Source organism: Macaca thibetana, chromosome 7, assembly GCF_024542745.1.
Source record: "Macaca thibetana thibetana isolate TM-01 chromosome 7, ASM2454274v1, whole genome shotgun sequence".
NCBI lineage: Eukaryota > Metazoa > Chordata > Mammalia > Primates > Cercopithecidae > Macaca > Macaca thibetana.
The window spans coordinates 122,435,066-122,459,608 of NC_065584.1; the positions used below are offsets into that span (position 1 = coordinate 122,435,066).

Consider the following 24,543-nt stretch of genomic DNA (forward strand, 5'->3'; position numbering starts at 1 on the left):
GCCAGGGGGTCAAGGACGCTGGAGGCTCCCAGCTCACAGTCCTTCCTGTGAGGCTAGCGCTTGATGGGCAGGGCTGGGCGTCCAGGTTCAAGGTCACCCATGAGAGCACTGGTGTGTGTTCCATTGGTGGAACCTTGCAGGGAGGTTCCAGGAGCCTCTCTCATCTAGGGATTCCCTTTCCTCACAATGGATCCACCGGCGGGCCTTCAGAAATTATAATCTGCTGGTGAGAGCACACATGAGGGTAGGCAAAAGCCCTTCACTGGGAGAAAACTGACCTCCATCTGATCCATTTCTTCCACCGCCTGCTTGTCCCCGTTCAGCCCCGCCAGGGAGATCATTTAAGCCTGGAGGCTTTTGCTGTTAAATAGAGAAACTAAATCCCGACCTGACTAAAAGCAAAGTCAGGGCCCTGTGACACTCTGAAGTCCCCTTCAGTTCCAGTGTCAACAATTGCATGATCGTGTACACCAAAGATGGCAAACCCAATTACCAAGAGGGCACGTGACACAAATAGGTGACACCAGCTGGAGGATTCATGCTGCATCTAAAGGGAGAGCCACTATTTAGCTCTAGTAGAATTTTGGCATTGAAGAATCTAGACTTGGTTTTGCCAGAAATTCTGTATTACAAGAGAAGGCAGAAATATAAGGTTTTTATACATGTGAAATCTTCTGATTTTAAAATTTTGACAACTAATTCAGCAACTTTACAATTCTATGAAAGCCAAACAAGCTATATCTACTGGACCTTTCAACCCACACGAGTTTGTAACCTCTGTCTCAAAAGCAACTCTCAACACCATATGACCCAGTTGAGGGTGATGTGGTGAGCAGCCTCATTAAAATCTCTATGAGAAGCTTTTTCAACTAACCAAGCTCCCACTTACAATATATCTCTGGGCACATATTCCCAAATCCCCAATCCTTGCTTTGCCCTTGGAAATTATTGCATGACATTGCATTATACATGTGAATGTTGTGACAACAGAAAAAGATGGACAATTACTAGAAAGGAAGAACTTATGTTCATTTGGACCACACAGTTTTACAAAGTGTTTTCATGTACATTTCATATCCCTATTTTTAAAGAAAAAGGAAGGAAGGAAGGGAGGGAGGGAAGGGGAAGGGAGGGAAGAAAGGAGGGGAAGAGAGACAAATTACAGCTCAGAGTAATTAAGTCACTTGCCCAAGGCCACATAGCTGGCAAGTGGAATTCAGTCCATGTGGGACTTTTGAGAGGCCCCTGGATACCTACCCAAAGACCTTTAGCATAACAGTCCTGGCCCATGTTCCCTTCTTCTAGGCCCTAGTCTTGCCTGGCTTTCTTGATGTTCTCAACCTTGACATGACTTCTTATGATCCAATTCATTTGGACCTCAAGACACTACCATGCTACAGCCGATAAGAGCTATATATACTATGGCTAGACCACTGCCTATAGTGAAGATAGTGGTTTCCCCAAATGAAATGGATATTGCCACTATTGATCATCCTGGGGAAAAAAAAAAGAGGCAAGGGGGAAAAAGGGAAAGAATCACTCTCTGTTGGGGAGTTGACTGGGGATCCATTCAGTGGATCAGATTTTGGACTTGGGAAAAGAGGTCAAGAAAATTACCACTGGTAAGGTAGACTGGCCCTTTCACCATGACATGACTAGGGACTGAAGAGAGAGGAAGGCAGTGAGGAGCTCCCTGAATGAAGCATGGCTAATGGATCTCTGATAGCTGTTGTGAGGCTTTAAATTTGCTTTTGCTTCATTGGAAACCCTGTTATCCTCAAACTTTCAGTATAATGTTTTAAGTACTGCAACCTTGTCTTACTTATATTATTTACACTTTGGAGAATTACCATATACACTTGGAGTGAAGTGATTCCAGGAAAATGGAAAACATTCTGCTGGATATCTTCTGATTGTCCCTCTAATCTCCTCTCCATCTCCTTCTCCACCCTGCTCTGTGCCCTGCCAGGCTGATCTGTATAGACTATATCTTTGGGCCTCTTTGCTCTCAGGCTTCTAGTTGGGTTCATCTAAGGGGGAGATGGGTAGGAAGGAAGGAGGAAAGAGTCTGAGGTTAGGGTTTTTATTCCTCCAGTTCTCTCACCATAGGGTTATTAGGTACTGGCTGAGTCCCTGACCAAAGGTTCCAGCTTCTGCAAAATGGTCTTCTTCATGCAGTATTCTCTGTCTTCGCATTCTGGTGACAGATCCCTTCCCTACTGGGAACTCAGGTTTCCAGTCCTGAGGTGCTACACCCTACTGACCCTTTTATAAATTGGCCTTTTATTAAACTCTTCAAATTACCCAACTGAATGGATATCTGTTTCCTGCCAAGATCCTGACTGACACAACTACTTTGTCATTGTTGCTGCTGTTAACTAGTTGTATTGAGGAATAATTTCCATGGAGAAAAATACATATCTTAAGGGTCCACTTCAGTAACTATTGACGATGCACACGTTCCTGTAACCAACACCCCAATGAGGTAAAGCGAAATTTCTAGCACCACAAAATTTCCCATTGAAAATTTCTACCATTGAAGTTTCTTTGTATTTTCTGTATTTCTAGATTAAAATTTATTTCTATGCATTTAGAGAATCAATAAAATTAAAACTTGTACATCATAATGTACATAGCTGATTTCTCTCTCTCTGGCCTTTTCTATCACTTTACCAATATTTACAACATTTTTCCTCTTAGTAGTTGAAAAGACATGTGTCAACCCCTCTGCAAATACTCCATATTGATGCTCCATTAAGCTCACACTTCAGAACTACACTAAATGAAGAAACGAAGGGCCTCCTCATCTCCATTTCCCTAACCCTCCTCCTTGATCTCCAGTTTCTCTGGCATTCCTGAATACCTGACATGTCCTACCCTATGCCTGACCCCACGTCAAGTTCCAAGTGTATTTCATCAGAATTGTATCTCTTCACTGCAGCTGACTTTAGTTAAGTATACAAAAGACAAAATCAAACTGAGAGTGCTCTAAGGTACAAAAATTCCCCTAAGGGATGCTTGCATTTTGCATTTTTAAAATAGATCACCAGTTAACTGAAATGATTTGCTCATTGCTTATGTCATAGCTAAGGCAAATCTAGTCAATAGAGTGGAAATGGTTTGGAACAGCAGGTCATTTCCATCTGATGAGATGAGACCTGGCAATCTTTTACCTACTACGTCTATCCACAATGCTGCTCTGGCTCATGAAAATGAGTGCATCCACTTATTTCCCCTTGCAACTCACAGGCTTGTGTGACAGAAGAGTAAGTCCTGGCCCCCTTTTAAACCATTTTTCATTGATTAACAATCTCCAACCCTGACACACACCCACATAAAAAGAAGTCAATTAAGCGTTTAGAAATTTTGGAGATGGGGAATAAGAAAGCAGCTGAAAACTAGGTTCCAGATTTGAATCTGAAAAACATAAAATTTAATAGCTTTCTAAGAAGGACAAGGAAGCACCGAACGGAAGGGAAATTTTTCCAAAGTGCTAGAGAGGTACAGATAGTGTTTAATTTTAGATCCCATGCTGCTTCTATCAACAACATGAAATCTAGTTGACTATTTCAGCAGCATATGTAACTCAGCTAATCAGAAAAATATGCAAGCAGTTGAGTAGCTGTCTTCTTGACAAACTTTAACATATGGATCTGGAAAACATCCTAAATTCTGGGGTAAAATCAAATCAATCAAAAAGGCATTAGAGTTTTCCTGCCATTTATCAACAAAGCAACCCTATTTTCAAAACGTTCAGTAACATCCTTTGGTCCCAAAACAAGGTCTCTTGAGCGTCCCTTTGTTGTAAGAGAAAAGTCACTGAACCTGAAATTTTGATTCAGCTCTGTCTCACTGACTCCATTGGTCTGGAACAAACCACTTCACCTTTCCAAAAGACTAGATGAAGTCTAAGGTCTCATCTAACTCTCCTATTTGACAATTGTATTTTCCTGATTCATTTTCTAACTCATGTAAATAGCTATCCATTTTATCAATAAGTTGCAGAGCAATAAAGAAAAGGTGAGTTAACATTTTATACCTAAACTACCTAAGATATATCTAGGAGAATCTATGCCAAAATATTTAAAGCGTGTATTAGTCTGATCTTACACTGCTATAAAGAACTACCCGAGATTGGGTAATTTATAAAGAAAAGAGGTTTAATTGACTCACAGTTCCACAGGTTGTACAGGAAGCATGGTTGGGGAGGCCTTAGGAAACTTACAATCATGGTGGAAGGCAAAAGGGAAGAAGGCCATCCTACATGGCTGGAGCAGGAGGAAGAGAGGGAAGGGGGAGGTGCTATACACTTTTAAACAACCAGATCTCATGAGAACTCACTATCATGAGAACAGCAAGGGGAAAATCGACCCCCACGATCCAGTCACCTCCCACCAGGTCCCTCTTCTGATATGGGATTATAATTTGACATGAGACTTGGGTGGGGTCACAAATCCAAAACATCTCAAAGTGTTTCCCTCAAATTGATGGGATTGTGAATGATTTTTTTCTATGTATGGGTGAAGAAGTCACTATCGAAGGAGGGGTAATAAAAGGGATTTGTATTTGTATAACAAAGAATTTGGCTTTTCTCAAAGAAAAGATCTGGCCTATGCCATGGGCCCTCCTGATGGGAGGGTGTTTGTTTGCCTGGTGTCCTTAGGTCATACTGGATGGTCTAGCAATGGGATTTAGGGCAGGAGGTGACCACAACCATAAGGTCCTAGGATAAGGACTGGCAATAGATCAACAATGTGACATTAAAGTGGGGCTTTGGGGTAACACAGTAACAATCAACCTGAAGACTGAGATCAAATATGTATGCAATCATTCAATCATGTCTACTAAATAGAGCCCCTGTAATAACTCTGGTCACTGAGGCTCAGATGGGCTTCTCTGGTTGGCAATTCTCCATGGGTATTGCCACACATCAGTCTCTGGTTGGCAATTCTCCATGGGTATTGCCACACATCAGTGCCTGCAGAGTGATATGTCCTCCCTTCATGGGCTGAAAACAACAGAAGCGCCATATTTGTTACTGCTCCTAGATTCTGCCATATGTGTTCTTCCCTTGGCTGATTTAATCTGTATCCTTTCCTTGTAATTAACCAGAACTATGAGTAGAAGAGCCTTTAGTGAGTTCTGTGAGTCATTCCTGCAAATTATCAAAACTGAGGATGGTTTTGGGAACCCCCTGAACTTTTAGCTGGTATCAGAAGTGAGAACAGTACTGGGTACTACACCCTCTACTTTGTTGTTGGCCTAAACTCTGAAATATCACAGCAACTAAAAAAAATTAAGATTTAAGATCAATATTTTGTTTCCTAAAAATGCAATGGCCTTTGACAATTTCCCACAAAACAGCCAACAGCCTCCAAACATGCTCTTAATTTATCCTCTCCCTTCTCTTCTGTCATTCTCCCATGTCTGCACTCCACTCCTCTTCCACCAAGAAATTATTATTTACTTTTAATGAAGGTCAGTTTTCTTACTTCTCTGGACTTTTGACTACTAATATTCATTTTCACTGGAGTTTCACCTCCCAATTAAGAGTTATCTGTCTTTCTTCTAGTTATTTATGTACACATTTAAAATTTTCTACTAAGAAAATGTATTCTTTTAATAAAAAAGTAAACTCCTCAAAAGCATGCCCACATATTTTTCAGTCTTCACACAGACTTGCACATGAAAATAAAACTGTGCAGCCAGAACAATTAATTGAAAACAATTTATATTTGATAGGTTTTAGTATTCTCTTTTCTGACTTTTGACATTATTGACATAACTTACATCCTAGCTTCTAGTTCCCCAAAGTTTCTCTTCTGTTTCAAAATTTTCTTTAAACTTTGGCTGAGAAACCCTTTACATCCTGGACCTCTCTTCCCCTCTTCTCTATAGCATTGTCTTCTTTTCTACTAGTCATTCTCTGCTCTTTTCTAAGTAAAACCTGCAATCCCATCTATGTTTCCTTGTCTTTTTCTCACAGAAGGTCTCCAATATTCTTTTTAAGACAGAATTAAAATCGTCTACATCCACACAGCTTACTGACTATATTAACATGACTTTACTGCTTCAATGGGTTCATAAATATGATTTTACTATTCCAGGAAATTTGCTCGTAAAAATAAAAGTTACAAATGAGTTTATTTTTTATTCCAGCAACTTCCTGACATATCAATCAATTCTTCAATAGAAAGCATTAAATGATAATATATACCCCAAGATTCTTTGAACCCCTCCTCAGAATCCTCACCTCATTGTGTCCATTAACCCTGACCCGTTATATCATAATCCATATTCAACTCCAACCAAGCCCTGCATTGAAAGACCCACTTTCATCTAGGTGAGTCTCTAAAATTTCAATAAATTTCCTGACTTTGCCTTCCCTCTTTTGAGGCTCCATTAAGACTATATCTAGATTACAGACTCTCTTACCGTGGTAAGTACAAACTCAGCTTTGTGCCATTACAGGTAGTTTGGCGATGTTTGGGGAAGCCAGTTTTCACCATAAAGCTCAGGAGAAGAATAAGATAACAAGCCATAATTTTCCTCTGTGATTGAATGTTTATATATGTGTTTTAGGTGGAGTGGGAGGCAGGGAAATGTGTTGTAGAGTGGTAGGGAAGAGAAAGAAATACACAGACAGGCCGGGCACGGTGGCTCACACCTGTAATCCCAGCACTTTGGGAGGCCGAGGCAGGCAGATCACGAGGTCAGGAGATCAAGACCACGGTGAAACCCCGTCTCTACTAAAAATACAAAAAATTAGCCGGGCGTGGTGGCGGGCGCCTGTAGTCCCAGCTACTCGGCAGGCTGAGGCAGGAGAATGGCATGAACCCAGGAGGCGGAGCTTGTAGTGAGCTGAGATCACACCACTGCATTCCAGCCTGGGTGACCGAGCGAGACTCCGTCTCAAAAAAAAAATAAAAGAAAAAAGAAATACACAGACATATGCCACTTTAAAATTTTAGCAGATTTCTATAACTAATGTCTCATTTGACCCTTATAACAATGTTGTGTAATACACAGGACATATATTAGGGTCCTCATTTTAAAGATGGAGACTCTAGACTCATGGGGTGACGTGAGATTAAGATTTGGGACACATAACATGAAACAGCTAGAGGAAATTTCTAAAGCAGAAGTCAGCAAACTGCAACCTGCAAGCCAAATCCAGCCCTGAGGCCTGTTTATGTAAATAAAAGTATCTTGAATACAGCCATGCTCTCGTTTGTTTGCATAATTTCTATAGTCACTTTACTGCTATGATAGCATTGTTTAGTAGTTCTGACAGAGACCATACGGTGCACAAAGTCTAAAATATTTTCTGGATGGCCCTTTACAAAACAGGTTTGCCAATCCCTGTTCTAATGCAACACAACGTAAAGTTAACTTCCCCCAAAATGTAATAAAATTATTAAACTCTAAAGGCCTTGAAGATGTGAGTTGGATAGGCAAAGGGATATATGATAATATGAAGTGATAAATTACCAGGTTCTAAAGGGTTTCTAAATAACAGGAAAGAGTTCTCCTGGGAAGTTCTCAAGCCAGACACAGATTGCACTGAGACTGTGAACTGAAATAGTGTAGGTAAAGGCCTATCATCCACCCAGCACCGTAGGCATCTATGCAGCAGCAAATAGGGAGAGAAATCGCCATAATAACAAAAATATTGTTGGTAAAACTTGAACTTTAAAGACATTGAGAAGAGAAAAGATCAAGAGAATGCTCTACAATTGCTGACTCAACAATAGCTAAGAAAAGAAACAATGCTGACACAGGCAGGCACGAATTGTTAGGAAACACATCAATAGCTTAATGAGTAATGGAGTCAGCTTTCCTAGAACACACAGAATGAGTTATGTCTGCGTTTTTGTTTTTCTTTTGCAACCTAAACTTCAGGCTCCTGACTGATCTCTCTGCTTTCGGGCTTGCTCCCCTATATTTTACTCCCCAGACACAATTATCCTTTTACCACTGAAATTAGGTCACGTTAATACTTTGCTCAAAACCCTCCAGTGACTTCACATTTCACCAGACATTGATCGTTCTCGAAGCTAATAAATCTGCAGATTCAGGGTCCCTCATTGCACAGAGCTCTTCCAAGGCCCTGGAAGGGGCTCTGGCCATGTGCTCATGTGGTCGTTTTTTTTTTTTTTACTTTGCAAACATGAGATATTTTTACCAAAGCTCTTTATTTCTTATTTCCCTCTGTCACATTTCTCTTTAAGTCAAGTGGTGTGAGAACAGACATAGACACTCGCAGGCCCAGGGAAGGAGAAGTTGAATTAGAGAAGCATTTAGTTTGGGTTAGTAGGATGTATTATTGTGGTTCACAGTTACTTCAGTGTAAAAATTTTCCTGGTGTTGGAATGGCTTCCAGGAATACTTCTGTCATCCTCTGTACCAATCTACGTTGTGACATTAAAGTTCATAGCCTGAGGTTATAAGATAGGAACTTGTCTTCATCATACCAGAAATATGTGGCTAGTAGAGGAAAAAAGGGGGTTGAAATATATGCAGCCAGAAGCTAGTACACAGAAAATTCCTACAAATCTTATGGTCATATAAAGAAAGAAAGTTGAGAAAAGTTTTCTCAAATTGACAACAATTCTAAAAAACATACATATCATTAGCAATAATGAGTTATAAAATTAAAGAAAATTTTTTCCATGAAATCAACAATAAAAAGATAAATTTTGTACCAACAAGCTACAGGAAAGACTGAATTATCTTCAGTTCTTCCTATTGAAAATGATGTTAGAAAATAATATGAATAATCTAAGATATTTTAGTGTAAACTAATGAAGAGGGAAAAAGTAATGCAATTAGCTTTGTTTATACCTTTAAAGAAAAAAAAAGGAGAAAAAAGTAATACAGAGAGGTGTCACAGTAAAATTATTATGGTTTGGGTTTGTTTTTGTTTTTTGGATTTTGTGGTGTGTGTATATCTTTTAAAACTGATATTATTGTGATTTTTTTCATTCCAAATAAATATTAGGTTTGTAGCTAATTTTGTATTATTTTACTTATAGAAAGCCTCAGGATTATAAGCTTCAAATGCAGGATCCATCCTTGATTTTCAGAGTTAAATACAAAGACTTTAAAACTGGCCTGTCAAGCCCCCATGATGACGGCTTGCTACTCTCTGACCCATCTCCAACATCCCACCCTTACTCACTCCATGCAAGCCACTGTAGCCACTTGCTGATCCCAGATCCTGCCCAGTACCTTCCTGCCACAGGACTTTTGCACTGGCTGTTTCCTCTGTATAATACTTTCCCCAGATATCACCATGACTTTTCTCTAACTTTCTTTAGGTCTCTGCTAACATATTACCATAACAGAGCAGCGTTCCCTGATTACCTATCTAAAATAACACTTTCCTCCAGCTCCCACCACTTTCTCTCGCCTTACATTGTCTTATGTTCCTTAACAATTAACACCATGTAATACTTTAATTATTTATTACCAACTTCCCCAACTAGAATGTAAGCTTTGAAAAGAAGGAGACTCATGTTTGCTGCTGTATCCCCAGGGCCTAGAGCAGTTCCTGGCTCATAGTTAGAACTTTAAATTCATTATTGAGTGAATGAATAAATGAACAAAAGAAGGAATGAGTGCGGGGAATTATTAATGCCAGAATTTAAAGGGATTAGTAGTAAATACAAGACCAGATTGTGGCCATACTTTATTTCATTTGCAATCTGCTGTATATAATATATAGTTTGATAAACTACATCTAACCCGTTTGAGAGAAGCGTTTTCGTTCTTTTCAACTAGAACTGAACAGTTGCAAATAAAGAGGCCAAAGGAAGAACCTTTTCAAGTACTCCCGAGGGGAAATCATTGAACTGTGTGGACACATCCTTATGGCTCTTTCTGTGACAGTAAAACAGGTAAGCAAATTTTTATCAACTAGTACCTCACTCAGGCCCATTCCTATTGCTTGATAACATCCCTTTTATAATCTCTTAATCTTGAAGTACCAATTGCCTTTTTAAAATATTCTTAAAATTGTGACTTACCTCTTATATAACTAAACCCAGGAATTCACATCCTACAAGTTGGAAGGAGCATCAGAGATCACTGGGCCCGATGGTTCCCAAACCAGTTGAGTATTAGGAGGACCTGAGGAAATAAAAAATATATAGATTTCCTGCCCTGGAGCTGCTATAGCAGAATCTGATGGTGGAGCCTACAGAGCTATATTTTTTAACAGGCTCTCCTTATAATTTTTTGCAGCCTTCCTGACTCACCAGTATTTGAGAACTACTGATCTTGTTTTCTCTTCTTATTGATTGTGTTTCACAAATGGTGAAACTAGTATGTATATATAACCCTTGACTAGGAAATAGAAAAAAAGAATCTATTACCATCTAGATGGTTTTCTCCATCTGACTGAACACACGGAATCACCTAGAAAGTTTATATTTTAATGGCTAGGCTTTCCTCCCGGCTGATGAAATTAGACTCCCTGGGTGAGACCTAAAGCACCGGTGTTTTTAAAGCTCTATGGTGATTCTAATGTTCAGCCAGGATTGAGGAACCCTGATCAAGAAGACAAGAATTTCAAGAAACAGAGAAACTATATTTGTCTTTCTTCCTTAGGCACTTCCTACTTTCTGAGTCTGACATTCATATTTCCAAAAAGGCAACTTGGAGACATCCCCTCTTACTGAGGTTTTTACAGTTGAGAATCTTAGGTTCTAGAGAGAAACTTGCCCAAGATCAAATAATTAATTAGAGGCTGATTTAGAACCTGAACCCGGGTTTCTCATTTCCAGAGCTGATGCAACTTTTACTACATCAAAATCTTCCTATTCACTGTATTTCATTTCATAAGCAAGTCTCTGTGATCTCAGAGAATCTTATTCAGTCTCCTGGTCATACTGGGAGTCTTGCAGTGAATTACAGGCAGGAGCTAGTTATAAATTCAATGGTGGGCCAAATAAGCAGCTGCCCACGACACTCATCTACAACAGCATTTTCCAAACTTGCCTGGTCAAAAGATTCTTGTGGGGAAACTGTTAATAATACAGATTCCCAGATTTCTCCACTGAATATTTTGATTCAGTAGACTTAGATCAGGATCTTGAAACACGTAAGTATGACCAAGGCTACAGATGATTCACATGCTTGGCAAGTTTGGGAAAGACGATACTAAAATATTATTAAAACAAGTGATATTTTATTCCACTTAAACTGACTTCTACGTATGACTCTTTAGAGCAGGAGTTGGCAAATTTTTCTATAATGGGTCAGGTGGAATTTGTTTAGGTTCTGCAGGCTGTGCGGTTTCTGTTGCAACTACTCAACTTGTTGAGTGGTAGTGTGAAAGCAGCCATCAACTATATAGATGAATGGGAGTGGCTATATTCTACTAAAACCATTTACAAAAACAGGTAGTGGACTGGATTGGATGCACACACTATAATTTGGCAACTCCCTGATTTACATAATGACAAAAATATAAATTTTCAATTGTAACAGAAATGTTTGCCTATAAGAAATAAAAATAAACAAAAATAGTGACTTAAATAAGAATTTCTTTCATCTCACATAACAAATTTAGACTTAGGTGATTGCTGTTTAAGTTTAGCAATTTAATAACATGTCAAAAGTGGGACTATTTACCTGCAGAAACTTCTAGAAGGCATCTTCTTTTGTATTATTGGTTAGATTTGGATCACATGCCCACAACAGGTTTTATGACTAAGTTCACTATTCCTGAAATCAAGGGAATTCTGTCCAAAAAGTGCTGGGGTGGTGAGCAGGGAGTGTGGAGGTGGATGACTAAGATCATTAATATGGAAGAAAGCTGGGTAAATAGTGCTTTTAGGTAGCCAGCTCACAGTGCCTGCCACAGTCCAGCCCTTTACAATCTGACATCCACACACATCCTTCTTCCTACACATGCTGTTTTTAGGTGTACTTACCCTTCTCCCCAAGGGAGGAAAACTACGGCATTCCTCTAACTACTACATTCACTTCCAAATGTAGTATCTCTAGGGAATGTTCAATCTTCATTTGGTCCAGAGATAAAGTTCTTTTAGGTCTGGAAATTTTCTCCAAAAATCAGATGTGCTTCCAACACATCTAATATACAATTGTTGGAAAAGACTAAATCTTTAATATTTGCCAGCATATACTTCATTCTGTTAGGAAGGCATAGTGAGAAATGCCTGCCCTCTCAATGAAGACAGTCTTTGATTAGTCAATCTGACAATTCCTGGTTCTATTCTTGACGAAAATCTCCAGATTTTTCTTCCATAGCCTCTGGTTCTTCCCTCTAGAAAGATATTCCTTAATCACTATTTTTAATGCCTGTTTCTGAAATGAGCATTCAAGAGAAAGTTCTCGAATGTTAGCAACCCCTGCATGTTCGTACAAATTCAGACAGCTAAAGATTGCCTTTGGGGTTCAATAATTACATGCAGTTATTGGTGAGGCTTGGAGTATCTTTAGCAATAAAGGTCCTCTCAAAAACTTAGTAGATTCCGTCTATTTGTGTCTGGTCAATTCCTTGCATTAGTAACCACAGCTAAAGATCTCGTCTAGACAGTCTTTGAGGCTAAGAATCCTTGTCTCTCTGCAGCTAGATCCTGCACTCTTCTAAATCCTCTGGTGTTTAACTCACACAATCAGGTTTTTGTGCTAAAAAATATCCAGTTTTATCGGTCTTAAAGCTGCCACTTTCCTGCCCCTGCTTGTTTTAACTTGAGATATCAAAGACACCTTCTCCAGCCCTACAAAGCATGGAATTCTGTTCATTTCGACGGTAGGTCACATTTAGAAAGCATCTTTCTAAGCAGTCATACTTTCTTTCCTCTCAGATTAGAGATGACCTATCTAACTTGGTCCTCTCATAGTAGGACTTTTTTTGCTAACAGCCACTAAAATAACCCAACACAAAGGAACATCCTGAATTTTTCCTTTCATTTCCCAGGCCACTCCAACCTCAGTCAACCTGTGGTCTGCATTATAAGACAGATAAAACCAATGGTTGCTTAAATAGTTTGCTATACTGAAGGTTTTCCTGCCTGAGAGTTGAGTCTGCAACCTCCACTCTGACCTATCAAAAAGTGTGTTTCCTGCAGTATTCCACTTCCAGGACCCAAATTCTGTATGGCTTTCAGCTATAAACCATTAAAACTCAATGAACTACAGTTGAAACAAATAAATATTTTTCTCTAACTAATCTATATAATTATAATTATATAGATTATAAACAAATAAATATAATTCTCTAATCTAGGTGTGAGTAGTAGCATTGGTTCCAAGGCATCAAGGCCCTTAGTCAGCATTTCTGTGATTCTCAAGGCCTCCTGCTCATAGTCACAAGACGGTTGCAGCACATCATCACATCACCTTGGAAGGCAGGAAGCAGGTGACAGTGCGATGCAGAGCTTTTCTTCTCAGCTTCTGTCTCTTATATCAAGAAGTAAAATTTTTCCCAAAGCCCCTCAACAGCCTTTTATTTAAATCTCATTGGCCAGAATTGGATCATAAGCCTGCTCACCTTAGACTTGGGCATGCCTTCCATGGAATCAAAGGATCTGCACTGGGGGAAAAAAATTAGGGTCCCTTTAGCAAGGAATAATTAGTCAGTCAACAGTATCTGCCATAGACTATCCCCAACAAAACTGACAGGAGCCCAAATGGAATTTTTAAAACTTAAGCTAAGGCTGGGCGTGGTGGCTCACTCCTCTCATCCCAGCACTTTGGGAGGACGAGGCGGGAGGATCACTTGATCCCAGGAGTTCAAGACCAGCCTGGGCAACATGACAAAACAACGTCCTCCCTCTCTCTCTCTCTCTCTCTCTCTCACACACACACACACACACACACACACACACACACACACACACACCAAAAACTTAGCCAGGCATGGTGGCTCACACCTGTTATCCCAGCTACTCGAGAGGCTGAGAGGTGGGACGATCACTTGAGCCCAGGAAATTGAGGCTGCAATGAGCTGTGATCACATCACTGCACTCCAGCCTGGGTCACAGAGCAAGATCTTGCCTCCAAAAAAAAAATAATAATAATTAAACTAAAAACAAATAAAGTCTCCTCATAAACCTTTTCTTATGACACTGCAAATTGCACAGTACAACTACGGGCTGCACTGAAACTCTGGAAATGAGCTATACTCACCTTCCTTCCCTTCCTTCCTTCCTTTCTTCCTTCTTTCCTTCCTTCCTCCCTTCCTGCCTTCCTTCCTTCCTTTCTTCCTTTCTCTCCTTCTCTCTCTCTCCTTCTCTCCCACTCTCCCTCTCTCTTTATCTCTTTCTTTCTTTCTGATTGTCTGTCTTTTTTTGACACAGGGTCTCACTCTGTTGCCCAGGCTAGAGTGCAGTGGCACAATCTTGGCTCACTGCAGCCTTGACCTCTTGGGCTCTAGTGATCCTCCCACCTCAGCCTCCCCAGTAGCTGAGACTGAGACTACAGGCATGTACCACCACGGCTAGTATCTTTTTTTTTTTTTTTTTTTTTTTGGAGACAAGGTTTTGCCATGTTGCCCAAGCTGGTCTTCAACATCTGGCCCCAGGTGATCCGCCCACACTGGGCTCCAAAGTTCTAGGATTGCAAGTATGAGCCACCACATCCGACCTTACATTCATTTTCTATTGCTGCATAACAAACTACCACAGAGTTAGCATCTTAAAACAATACTCATTTACTATCTCACAGTCTGTAAGTCAAAAGTCCAGAGGGCCTCTACTGGTTTCTGTAGATAGGGTCTCAGGAAGTTAAAATCAAAGCTGGGCTCTGGGGAAGAATCCACTTACAAGCACATTCAAGTTGGTGGCAGAGTTTAGTTCCTTATGATCGGCAGGACTGAGGTCCCTGCTTTCCTTGCTCTCAGTGGGGAGTTGGTCACAGGTCCTAAAGGCTGATCTCTGCTCCTTGCATTGGCCTTTCTCATCTTCAAAGCCAGCAGTGGCATTCACATCCTTCCTTTGCTTCAAATTTCTGACTTTTTCCCCACGACCAGCTGGAGAACACTTTAAGTGGTAATATGGTTAGATTAGACCCACCCCGATAATCTCTTCTATGGTCCACTGATTAATAACCGTAATTATACCCGCAAAACCTCTTTTGCCACATAAACCAATATAACCAGCACAGTGATACTGGGGGCAAGCGTCTTGGAGCCACCTTGGAATTCCGCCCATCACACAAGCAATTAAAGAAGTGGCCCTGGTTAAATAATAGTTAAAACAGATATTTAAAGAGTATCAGTCCAAAGTCAGCAGCAGAGGCTGGTTGCATTTCATAGTTCCTGTACTGGGCCTGGCATATGAATACATATGCTAAACAAATATTTGTGGCTTACTGATCAAGTAAGCCTGGCATATAGGCTAAGCTGCCCATCCTAAGACAAGAATCGAGAGGTAACCATGCCCCTTATGTTTTATGAAGCCAGTACCACAGGGATGAGGGGTAGAGAGACAGGCAGATACCAGTGGAATGTCACCAAAAGGGCCAGAGAGTCAAGAGGAGCTAAACACAACCTGGGTATCTGTACTTTTTTTTTTTCTTTTTAGACAGAGTCTTGCTTTGTTGCCCAGGCTGGAGTGCAGTGGCATGATCTTGGCTCACTGCAGCCTCGATTTCCCAAGTTTAAGCAATTCTTGTGTCTTAGCCTCCCAAGTAGCTGGGATTACAGGCATGTGCCACCACGCCGAGCTAATTTTTGTATTTTTAGTACAGACAGGGTTTCACCATGTTGGCCAGGCTGGTCTCGAGCTCCTGGCCTCAAGTGATCTATCTGCGTCAGCCTCCCAAAGTGCTGGGATTACAGGTGTGACTCACCGCGTCCTGCTGCTATCTGTACATTTTAAATAGACCTTAATATTTCATCCTTCCCCAAGCCCTAAAACAAACGGAGACGGTTCTTTTTCTCCACATTCCTCAGCCTGCATTTTGACCTTTGGGAACCCCCTTTCCCTTTCACGGCTGCCCTTTGAATTGCTAAACTTAGCTAGATTCCACTGTCTGGGACTTTCCAGGGCTCAGCACTTTTCTAAAGATTAATCAACATGCAGGCCACTTTGCAAATCATCCTCTTAAAAGTTATCACCATCTTCTCTCTCACTCCTCTTGTAATCCACCTCACACATGCTCACACGCACACCCGCACACACGCTCACGTATACACACACGCACTTCTGTCTCTCCACCCCAAGCCTAAGTTTCAGAATGCTTTTACAGCTGGTTTTGCTAGTGTATATATTCCACAATGTGGGAGGAGTTTCTTGCTTACTTTTTACAGTTTTGAAAAATGTATAACTAGGAATCTGTTGCCCAAACAGGCTGCAAATTCATATCCCTCTGGAGTTTTGTTTTGTTGTTTTTGTTTTCCCCGAATCTAGTTATTTTCACCACGGAGTTTTGTTTTTGTTTTATGTTTCTCCTCACGGGTTCCATGTTATCTTGCTATAAAATTCCCAGGGGTGTCCCTAAGTCTATTGCCCTGGACATTCTAGGAACCCATGGAAAATATAGCTTATTTATAGTTCATCGCAAGTCAAGGTGAAGTTAATTAAACTATGTTGGTTGTAAGACAGGAGAATTAAATGGAAGGAAACAAGTGGAGAGCAATCGGTGTCTGGGGCTAAGCAAGATATTTGCAAAGTACTGACAACCTAATCCACTACCTGAGACAAAGAGGACTGAGACACAAGACTGTCGACCTGTGGGAGAGAGGTGATACTTTACCATAGATGGACTTTCTAAGAAACCAATACCTTCGTCCTCAGGACCAACACAAAAACACTCAAATTCAATTCCTTTCATACAGGAGCCATTGATATCCAAAAGTGGAGCAGCCCTGGAGTTTTGTTTTAATTTCAAGATATTTCGATTTTACACCTTTAAGACCTCTAGTTACCTTAGAGAGCCCAAGTGCATTATGTATAATGTGCATGTGTCTCTGCAGACCACACAGTCCATTCTCAGGAATTCCTTAAATAAATGTTGGCCTCTGAGTCATTTCTTGATTTCACTTGCATATCTTCTTTTTTTAAGCCAGGCATTAAAAAGATGACATAGAAAAATTACAGAGTCAGCATATATTTGAATACTGGATAAAAGGGAAGAGGATGAAAAGGATTTTTCAAAGCTTCTAAAGAAAACAGAACTAGGTAATACATGATGTTGGACTTAGGCTAATGATGTGGACATTTAATGAGAAATAGACATGAATAAAAATGGAATAAAGTGGTAGAGTTGTGGCTTTTTATCCTTATTTTGAAAATAAATTTTCAAAAGAGAACCCAAATACAAAAAGTATAAAAGTAAAGATTTTCTGGTTGAAACAAAGACAAGGAACCCAGAGCCCTATTCATTGTCTGAGCTTCATTTATCCTCCAAGTTTGTCCCGACCTAATTCTATGGAACTTTCAGAGATCTTTGGAGCATAGTTTGAAAATACACCACTATCTGATGGGTAAATTACCTGAAACTTTAACCCCATATAAGTTGCTTAATTTTTGACTGACAACTGGGTAGTTGTTGGAAGGACAGCGACAAATGTTTCACTAAAGCCATCTCAGGTGACATAGACATTGGAATATCAACACAAGGGAACAGTATATGTGGCCAGCACCTTTGAAAACCAGCTTATATATTTAGTTTAAGTGTAAGAAAATCCGCAGTAAAAACCTTGAGTGGTATTTCTTTGTCAAGGCAAGTGAAGATAAATCTGAGAAGAAAAAATAAGTGCAAACTCTCCCTGATTGCCTCATTTATTTTTTTATAGTGTTGAATAATACATGTGTATTTATACATATGTATATATTTGTGAACCACCTCAAGCTCTTTTTGGAAAGAGGTGAGAAATGGAAAATAGTCAAGGAGGAAGGAAAGACTTCAAAGGCAAGATGGAAAAGAAAAGCTAGGTGTGATAAAGATCCAGGGGTCAAAATGGATAAATTCGGGGAGAATTCAGCCACTCACATTCATTAATTACTTATTAAACGCTGTGCTAAGGATCACATGCCAGGCCCTGGGGATACGAAGATGAGAGTACTGCCTCAGTGGAGCTGCCAAGCTGATAGTCCCTCCGTCTACAAAATGAGGCTAATAATAGTAATCAGTTCACAGGGTTGTTGTGAGGATTAAATGAGATGATCTGTGCAAACCATCTAGCATTTCTTAACTACATCATAAATCAACTACTTTTCTCCTTGTTTCTTCCTGATATTTCACTCTAAATTGGAGATGGAAACAGAAATTCATAAGAGTGTTTGGATTTTAAAACACTCACACTCCAAATTTATTTTGAGCTACTCATGTTAATAGCAGCAGAACATCTCTTTCTTCTTTTACTCCTGGTGTTAGAAAGCTTTAAGCAATGAATTGCAGTAGAGACTATAGGAATTGCAGTAGAGACTATAGGAGTAAAGTGTGAATGTATGCAAGAATATTTGAGAGAAGGGAATAAAAACGGAAAATAAAGACCAAAGGGATGTGTACAATAATTGAAGAGTGGCCATCGTATCAGGACAACCTTCCAATTATCCATAAGGATCATTAAATAAGGGAAAGAAGAATCAGCCAGCTAGTGCAGCTCCAGGTCACAGTCTCCAGGCCTATTCAGAGGTTTGGAGTACATTGGAATTACAAATCAATGCAGATTCAAGTCATCCCTCCCTGATCAGCACCAGGTACCAAACCTCAGCATCAACAAGATGGGCCCAGATTCACTTGGATCTCTGTAAGGCCGCCTATCTCATGGAGGCACTCTAGATAAGTCTAGATAGAGGACAGATATGTTAAGATTTTGTTTTTGTTTTTGTTTTTTGTTTCTGTTTTTCAGACCCAGTGCAGTGGCTCATGCCTGTAATCCCAGCACTTTGGGAGGCCGAGGCAGGAGGATAGCTTGAGCCCAAGAGTTTGAGACCAGCCTGAGCAACACAGTGCGACCTTCATCTCTACAAAAAAATTAAAATAAAAATAAATTAGATGGGTGTGGTGGTGTGTGCCTCTTGTCCCAGCTACTCAGGAGGCTAAGGTGGGAAGATCGCTTGAGCCCAGGAGGGCAAGGCTGTAGTGAGCCGTGATCACACCACTGCACTCCAGCACTGGGTGACAGAACGAGATCCGGTCTCAGAAAAAAAAAAAAAAGAAAAAGAAAAAAAGTTTTTTCTGAAAAAGAAGAAAAAGGAGGGCAGTCATTAGGGAGCAGCGGAGTAAATAAAATCCTAAACACCTGTCCCCAGACCTCAATCAATGGTAAACAGTTGGCCACTGCTTGCTGTCCTTAATTTTAACTTTTTTTTTCTTTTCTAGTAAAGAAAATGTCCCCTGATAGAAGAAATGACTGATGACATAAGGAAAGTGCTAAATTAATAACCAATCATTCCTCTTCCTCCTTCAGCTGTGTAGCAGGCTCCTCTTATAAACCTCTGCGAAGTTCTACTTGAAAAGCTGTGGTTTCATTTCAAAGGAAACCAACAATCGGGGGATCTCTATGGGAAAATCTCTTCCCTATGTCTTCTTTAGACTCTTCAAAAAGGAGAGAGAGCACAGAAAAAGAAAATACAGAAGTAAATAGGTTTCAAGTACATCAAGAATCACAGTTTCTAAAAAGGCTAGTGAAAGGTCAATGACTTCAGACTCAAGAAATCCATTTCTAATGTTTCTTCAGCTGTGACTCATTGTGAAATGTTGAGGAGGGTCACAGAAGCCTCCAGCCCTCGGTTTCCCCAGTTGTAAAATATAGATTTGAATAAGTGGCCAGTCTACATTATATCTGACGTGCTTTCAGGGACTCAAAACAAGAATCATAAATATGTAAAATACAAAGATGAGGTGTTGCCTGTGGAGAAACACTAAACTAGCAGAAAAAGAAACATCACATTTGTGTGCTAATTGGGTATTCCAGATTAAAGTAATTTGTTAAAAATTATTGGAAGAAAAATCCACAATTTGGCAATAAAAAGGATTTCTGTAAGAAGAGACAAGACAAGATCATAACAGATTCAGTGACTCTAGGTTACTCAGCCAAATTAAAATGTTCTCCTTTCATCCTCGAAGGGAAATCCTTGAGAAGTTTGTGGACCGTCACCATCTGTTCAGCAAAACATGCATCAACATAATATTTTCCACATGTTTTTTGTTTTCTTTTTAATTTTGCAAACGGAGATTAATCTTTTCCTAGTCAGAATGTTTTACTATAACCATTGTCAGAGGAAGTTAGTGGAAACTCGGTTTTGATCCCACTTCTCTCCCTACCCACTTGCCACCATTTGCGTTTTCTATGGTGAAGTACGGATTAAAGCTGAGGAGAAACTAATAATTCACCTCTTTTGCAGATCATGACAAGTCTATATTTCATAAAACTGGAGAAATCCTGCTCTGATGCCCATTTTTCATGCAGCCACAAAGTCATCTCTTTCTTCTCATCAGAACTCCACAGCGACTTCCATCAATAGCTGGATCAAGGGCAAGAGTGCCATCATCACCTGGGGACTCACTCTTCGCTATGCCATGCCAGTCAACTATTCCCTTCCCTACTATCCTTCTTCCACCACCATTCCCCTCTGCCTGTCATGTTCAGCAACCAGTTTGCAGTTGGTCAATGAGTGCTTTCCAAGCCCCAGCTCTGTGCCCAGCATCATGCAAAGCCTAAATGGACATGGACAACAGTCTTAAATGACTTCCTACCCACAAGCAGCTCACAAACTTGTTGGGAAGAAAATAGAACAAGGAGAAGAAAAGAGTGTAAAAGCATCCACTGTGACATGGTAAAAATGATGTTGACAATAATAATGATGGTGATGGGATCTAAACTCCTCTATTTTACCTGAAATTTGTCTTCCAAGTTTCTACACATTGGTTGCCAGAGGAAAATTAACTTTGAATTCCATCTAGTCAAAAGTCTAGTCTGGTTCAATAATTTTAGTAGTCCCTTTAAGAAATGCTCAGCTGTGTGATACTTTCCAAAAAGCTTAAATCTTAGAAAACAGTTCCCTTGTCCATTTAGGTGGGTTTGTGCAATGCTAATCAAAGTTTGGTCCATCTATGACCTCTGATATTACTGTCACTCCCAAAGCGAGGTTTATTTCCACCTAGTTGCAATAATCATAAAGAAAGAAAACCACTAAGTGATGTGTTAATAACAGGTATAGCAAGCACCACTGTTATTTTAAACAAGTAAAAGGAAACCCAAAGAGACTGGCAATATAAGAAGTGCTATGGGCTAAACTGTGTCCTCACAAAAATTCATATAGTGAAGCCCTAATGTCCAGTACCAGGACCTCAGAATGTGACAGTATTCAGAGATAGGGCTTTGAAGAGGCAAAGAAGTTAAAACGAAGTCATTGAGGTGAGGCTCTAATTCAATGACTTATAAGAAGAGGAAATCCGGACACAGATGGGCACGGAGGAAAGATCACATTTAGACAGAAAAAGAAGATGGCCGCCTACGAGCCTAAGAGAGAAGCCTCGGGAGAAACCAATCCTGATGACACCTTGATCTCAGATGGCTGGTCTTTAAAATTGTGAGAAATTAACTGTCTGTTGTTTAAGCCACCCAGTCTGTGGTACTTTGTTGTGACAACCCTAACAAGCTAATACAATAACCAATCTCTAAAAAACATCTCTCTGTGAATGATACAAGAACCCAGGGTTCTGTTTTTCTCACTGACATTTTTGCTGTCTTAATTACCAAAATGATGTCTGCCATAAAAAAATGTTTGAGAATGTTTGTTGACCTAATAAGTGGATACTATCTTTGTAGTTAACTCACGACACAATTTTAATACATTTTACCAGCCTAAATAGAAAAATCAAACTGAAAAAGTAACTTCCTCATTAAACAAAAAGAATTCTAAATATACATGCTAGGTAATTTCTAACAATAATTTTTAAAAATTGTTTAAAGGTCAAAATAGCAACGAGTCACAAAAGTCATCATTTCTACAAAGCCTTATGTGTTATTTCGTTGAGATGAAAGTTTCAAATTATGGAGAGGTAGATGACTGATAAAAGGATTTTATCTTAATTTTCATTTATGTTTCCATAGCCAGTCTTCCTAAGATTCAATACTTTGTTTTGTTTCCTATCATCTCCATGATCTCTTCCAAATCCTGCTGAAGTTGTTAAAAGTAAAATTATCTCCATCTTATACATGGGAAAAGTAAACTGGCCAAAGAATTTCCTAGAGAATAGGCCCACAGAGAAGGCAGTTAAACCGGGATGGAGAGAGTTAAACATATACACCTAGGGGAGGCGGAGAACAGAAGGGAACATGAGGTGAACTGAAAATGAGCCCAGTATTTGAAGATCTCCCAACATGAGTCTGATCACATTTACAGCCCACCAATTTAGAGCCTTTTCAAATTCCATTCAAAAGGGGTTTTCCTGACGTATCTGCAAAACCTAACAAGAAGGCCCTGTCCTCTGTGTAAGCAGGTCTTCATACATGCATATGTTCATTTATTCATTCATTCTGTAACTACTTACTGAGCATCTACTACATGCGAGGCATTCCTATCAGCCCTGGAGGTGAGATCGTGAGTAAAACAGACAGCAATGTCCCTCCCCTCATGGAGTTTACATCTTAGTAGTGGGGACAGAATATTAAAAAAAATAAGTAAAATACGTGTCAGTATTAAGTACCATGAGAAAAAATTAAACAGGGATGAAAAATATAAAATGTAAGGATGGTTGAAATATTCGGTCAGCCAGGAAAGGTGTCATGAAGTTGAGTTAGGAAACTGACTACATGTGAAACATTTAAACACCTTCTTACCTTCTCAAACAGTATTCTGAGTTCCAGATTCAAGCAGCCTGGTTTCCATTTCTTTCCTGGCACCACTTCTTATGTATTATGAGAAAATTGCCTAATTTTCTGTCTCAATTTCTTTATCTGTAAAATGGGGATAATTTTTTTAACTAGTAGACTTGTGAAGAGTCAATGTAAAAACAAAACAAAACACATTAAGGGCTTAAAACAGTGTCTGATGTATAAGAACTCAATAAATATTAGGTTTTGTAATTGCTTTTTTATTATTTTATTATTTTTTTTTTTTTTTGAGACGGAGTCTCGCTCTGTCGCCCAGGCTGGAGTGCAGTGGCCAGATCTCAGCTCACTGCAAGCTCCGCCTCCCGGGTTCCCGCCATTCTCCTGCCTCAGCCTCCTGAGTAGCTGGGACTACAGGCGCCCGCCACCTTGCCCGGCTAGTTTTTTGTATTTTTTTAGTAGAGACGGGGTTTCACCGTGTTAGCCAGGATGATCTCGATCTCCTGACCTCGTGATCCGCCCGTCTCGGCCTCCCAAAGTTCTGGGATTACAGGCTTGAGCCACCGCGCCCGGCCTTATTATTTTATTTTTTACTTTCTATGATCCGATCTCAAGATTGTTAAAAGGACTCATAAGGCCGGGCTTCACTGAATTTTTGTGGGAATCTCATGAGACAAGACAAAGAGCCTTTGGAGTCTGGATCATAGTAAGCACTAAACGTATGCTTCCGGCTCCTGTTATCACTGTAACCAGGTAACATTTTTGTTTTCTTAACAATTGCAACAGTACTTGGCTTGGAAAAATAGCCATCGGGAATAGAAGGTTCGATCCTGAGGACATGGACATATGTCCACAATAATCTTAGCATAAAAGAGAGATAGTTAAGCTTGTCTGCACTTGCAAACAAGAGGATGGGGGTATTAGGAGAAAAAGAAAGCAGAAGGGAAAAAGCGGAAGGAGAGAGGCACCAAGAAGCTGGGGATTTTATAGGATGAGAGAAGGGTATCTATTATCTAAGGATGGGATAGTGGAGAAACATTTTACAAATAAGGATGAGTGAAGTTAAATTTGAAATTATTTTTGTTTCAACATGAACTGCACTTCTGTCTGCCCATGCCATCAAAATTTTTAATAAATACATTATACTCACAAGTGCTTTGTAGGGTCTTTTGTGTAAATTAGATATGCCAAAAGTGACCATGAAAATGTGGACTTCACAGAATTTGGAGAAAACTTAGGGAGGACTTTGAACTTCTACAGGGAATGAATAGAGTTTGAGACAATCCTACCTAGTTCTTTGATACCTGCATAACAAGATTAATGTTAGTAATATTAATTCAATCAGAGAAGCAAAACCATTAGGAAGAGTGTGTGTGTGTGTGTGTGTGTGTGTGTGTGTGTGTTTTGATCAGGAGGAGTGGGTTTCTTATGGAAATTTGACCTGACACAATGGGGGCTGGTTAAGCAGTCCTTGTAAGGCTGTTGTCTTTGTGCACGATGCTGGAGCTTGAAGTCCACAGCATGGGTCTGCAGGAAGAGAAGATAAGATATAAAGTAGGAGTGAGCAAGTACAATCCAGAATTTACAAGGACAGAGACAGACTGCAACCCATATCAGTTATAATCGCCTCTAACCTTGATGATGTGGGCATCGTGCCTGAAGGAGCCAAGGCTCTTTGTCACGGAGCTAAATACACATGTGGCCCAAGAGTCAGAACACTGAAGGGAGGATCCCAGAAAGGTGGAGCATTTTTAGGCCAAGCTAAAGCTGTAATTCTAATCAAA

At 39.9% G+C, this 24,543-nt stretch overlaps 1 long non-coding RNA gene across 2 annotated transcripts in view; it reads right to left on the minus strand.

Annotated features, from left to right (window-relative positions):
* Positions 1-24,331, minus strand: part of LOC126958033 (uncharacterized) — an 85,741-nt gene extending 61,410 nt beyond the window's left edge. Inside the window, exons 1-5 of one of the 2 annotated variants that reach the window (XR_007727044.1) lie at positions 24,201-24,331; positions 22,769-22,885; positions 14,796-15,011; positions 13,523-13,564; positions 10,029-10,131 (exon numbers count right to left, since the gene is read on the minus strand). This is a non-coding gene — a long non-coding RNA (uncharacterized LOC126958033). Of the gene's footprint in view, positions 1-10,028; positions 10,132-13,522; positions 13,565-14,795; positions 15,012-16,900; positions 18,929-22,768; positions 22,886-24,200 lie in introns of those variants that run through there. The other variant, XR_007727045.1, reaches the window with a different exon arrangement.
* Positions 24,332-24,543: the final 212 nt, after the last annotated feature.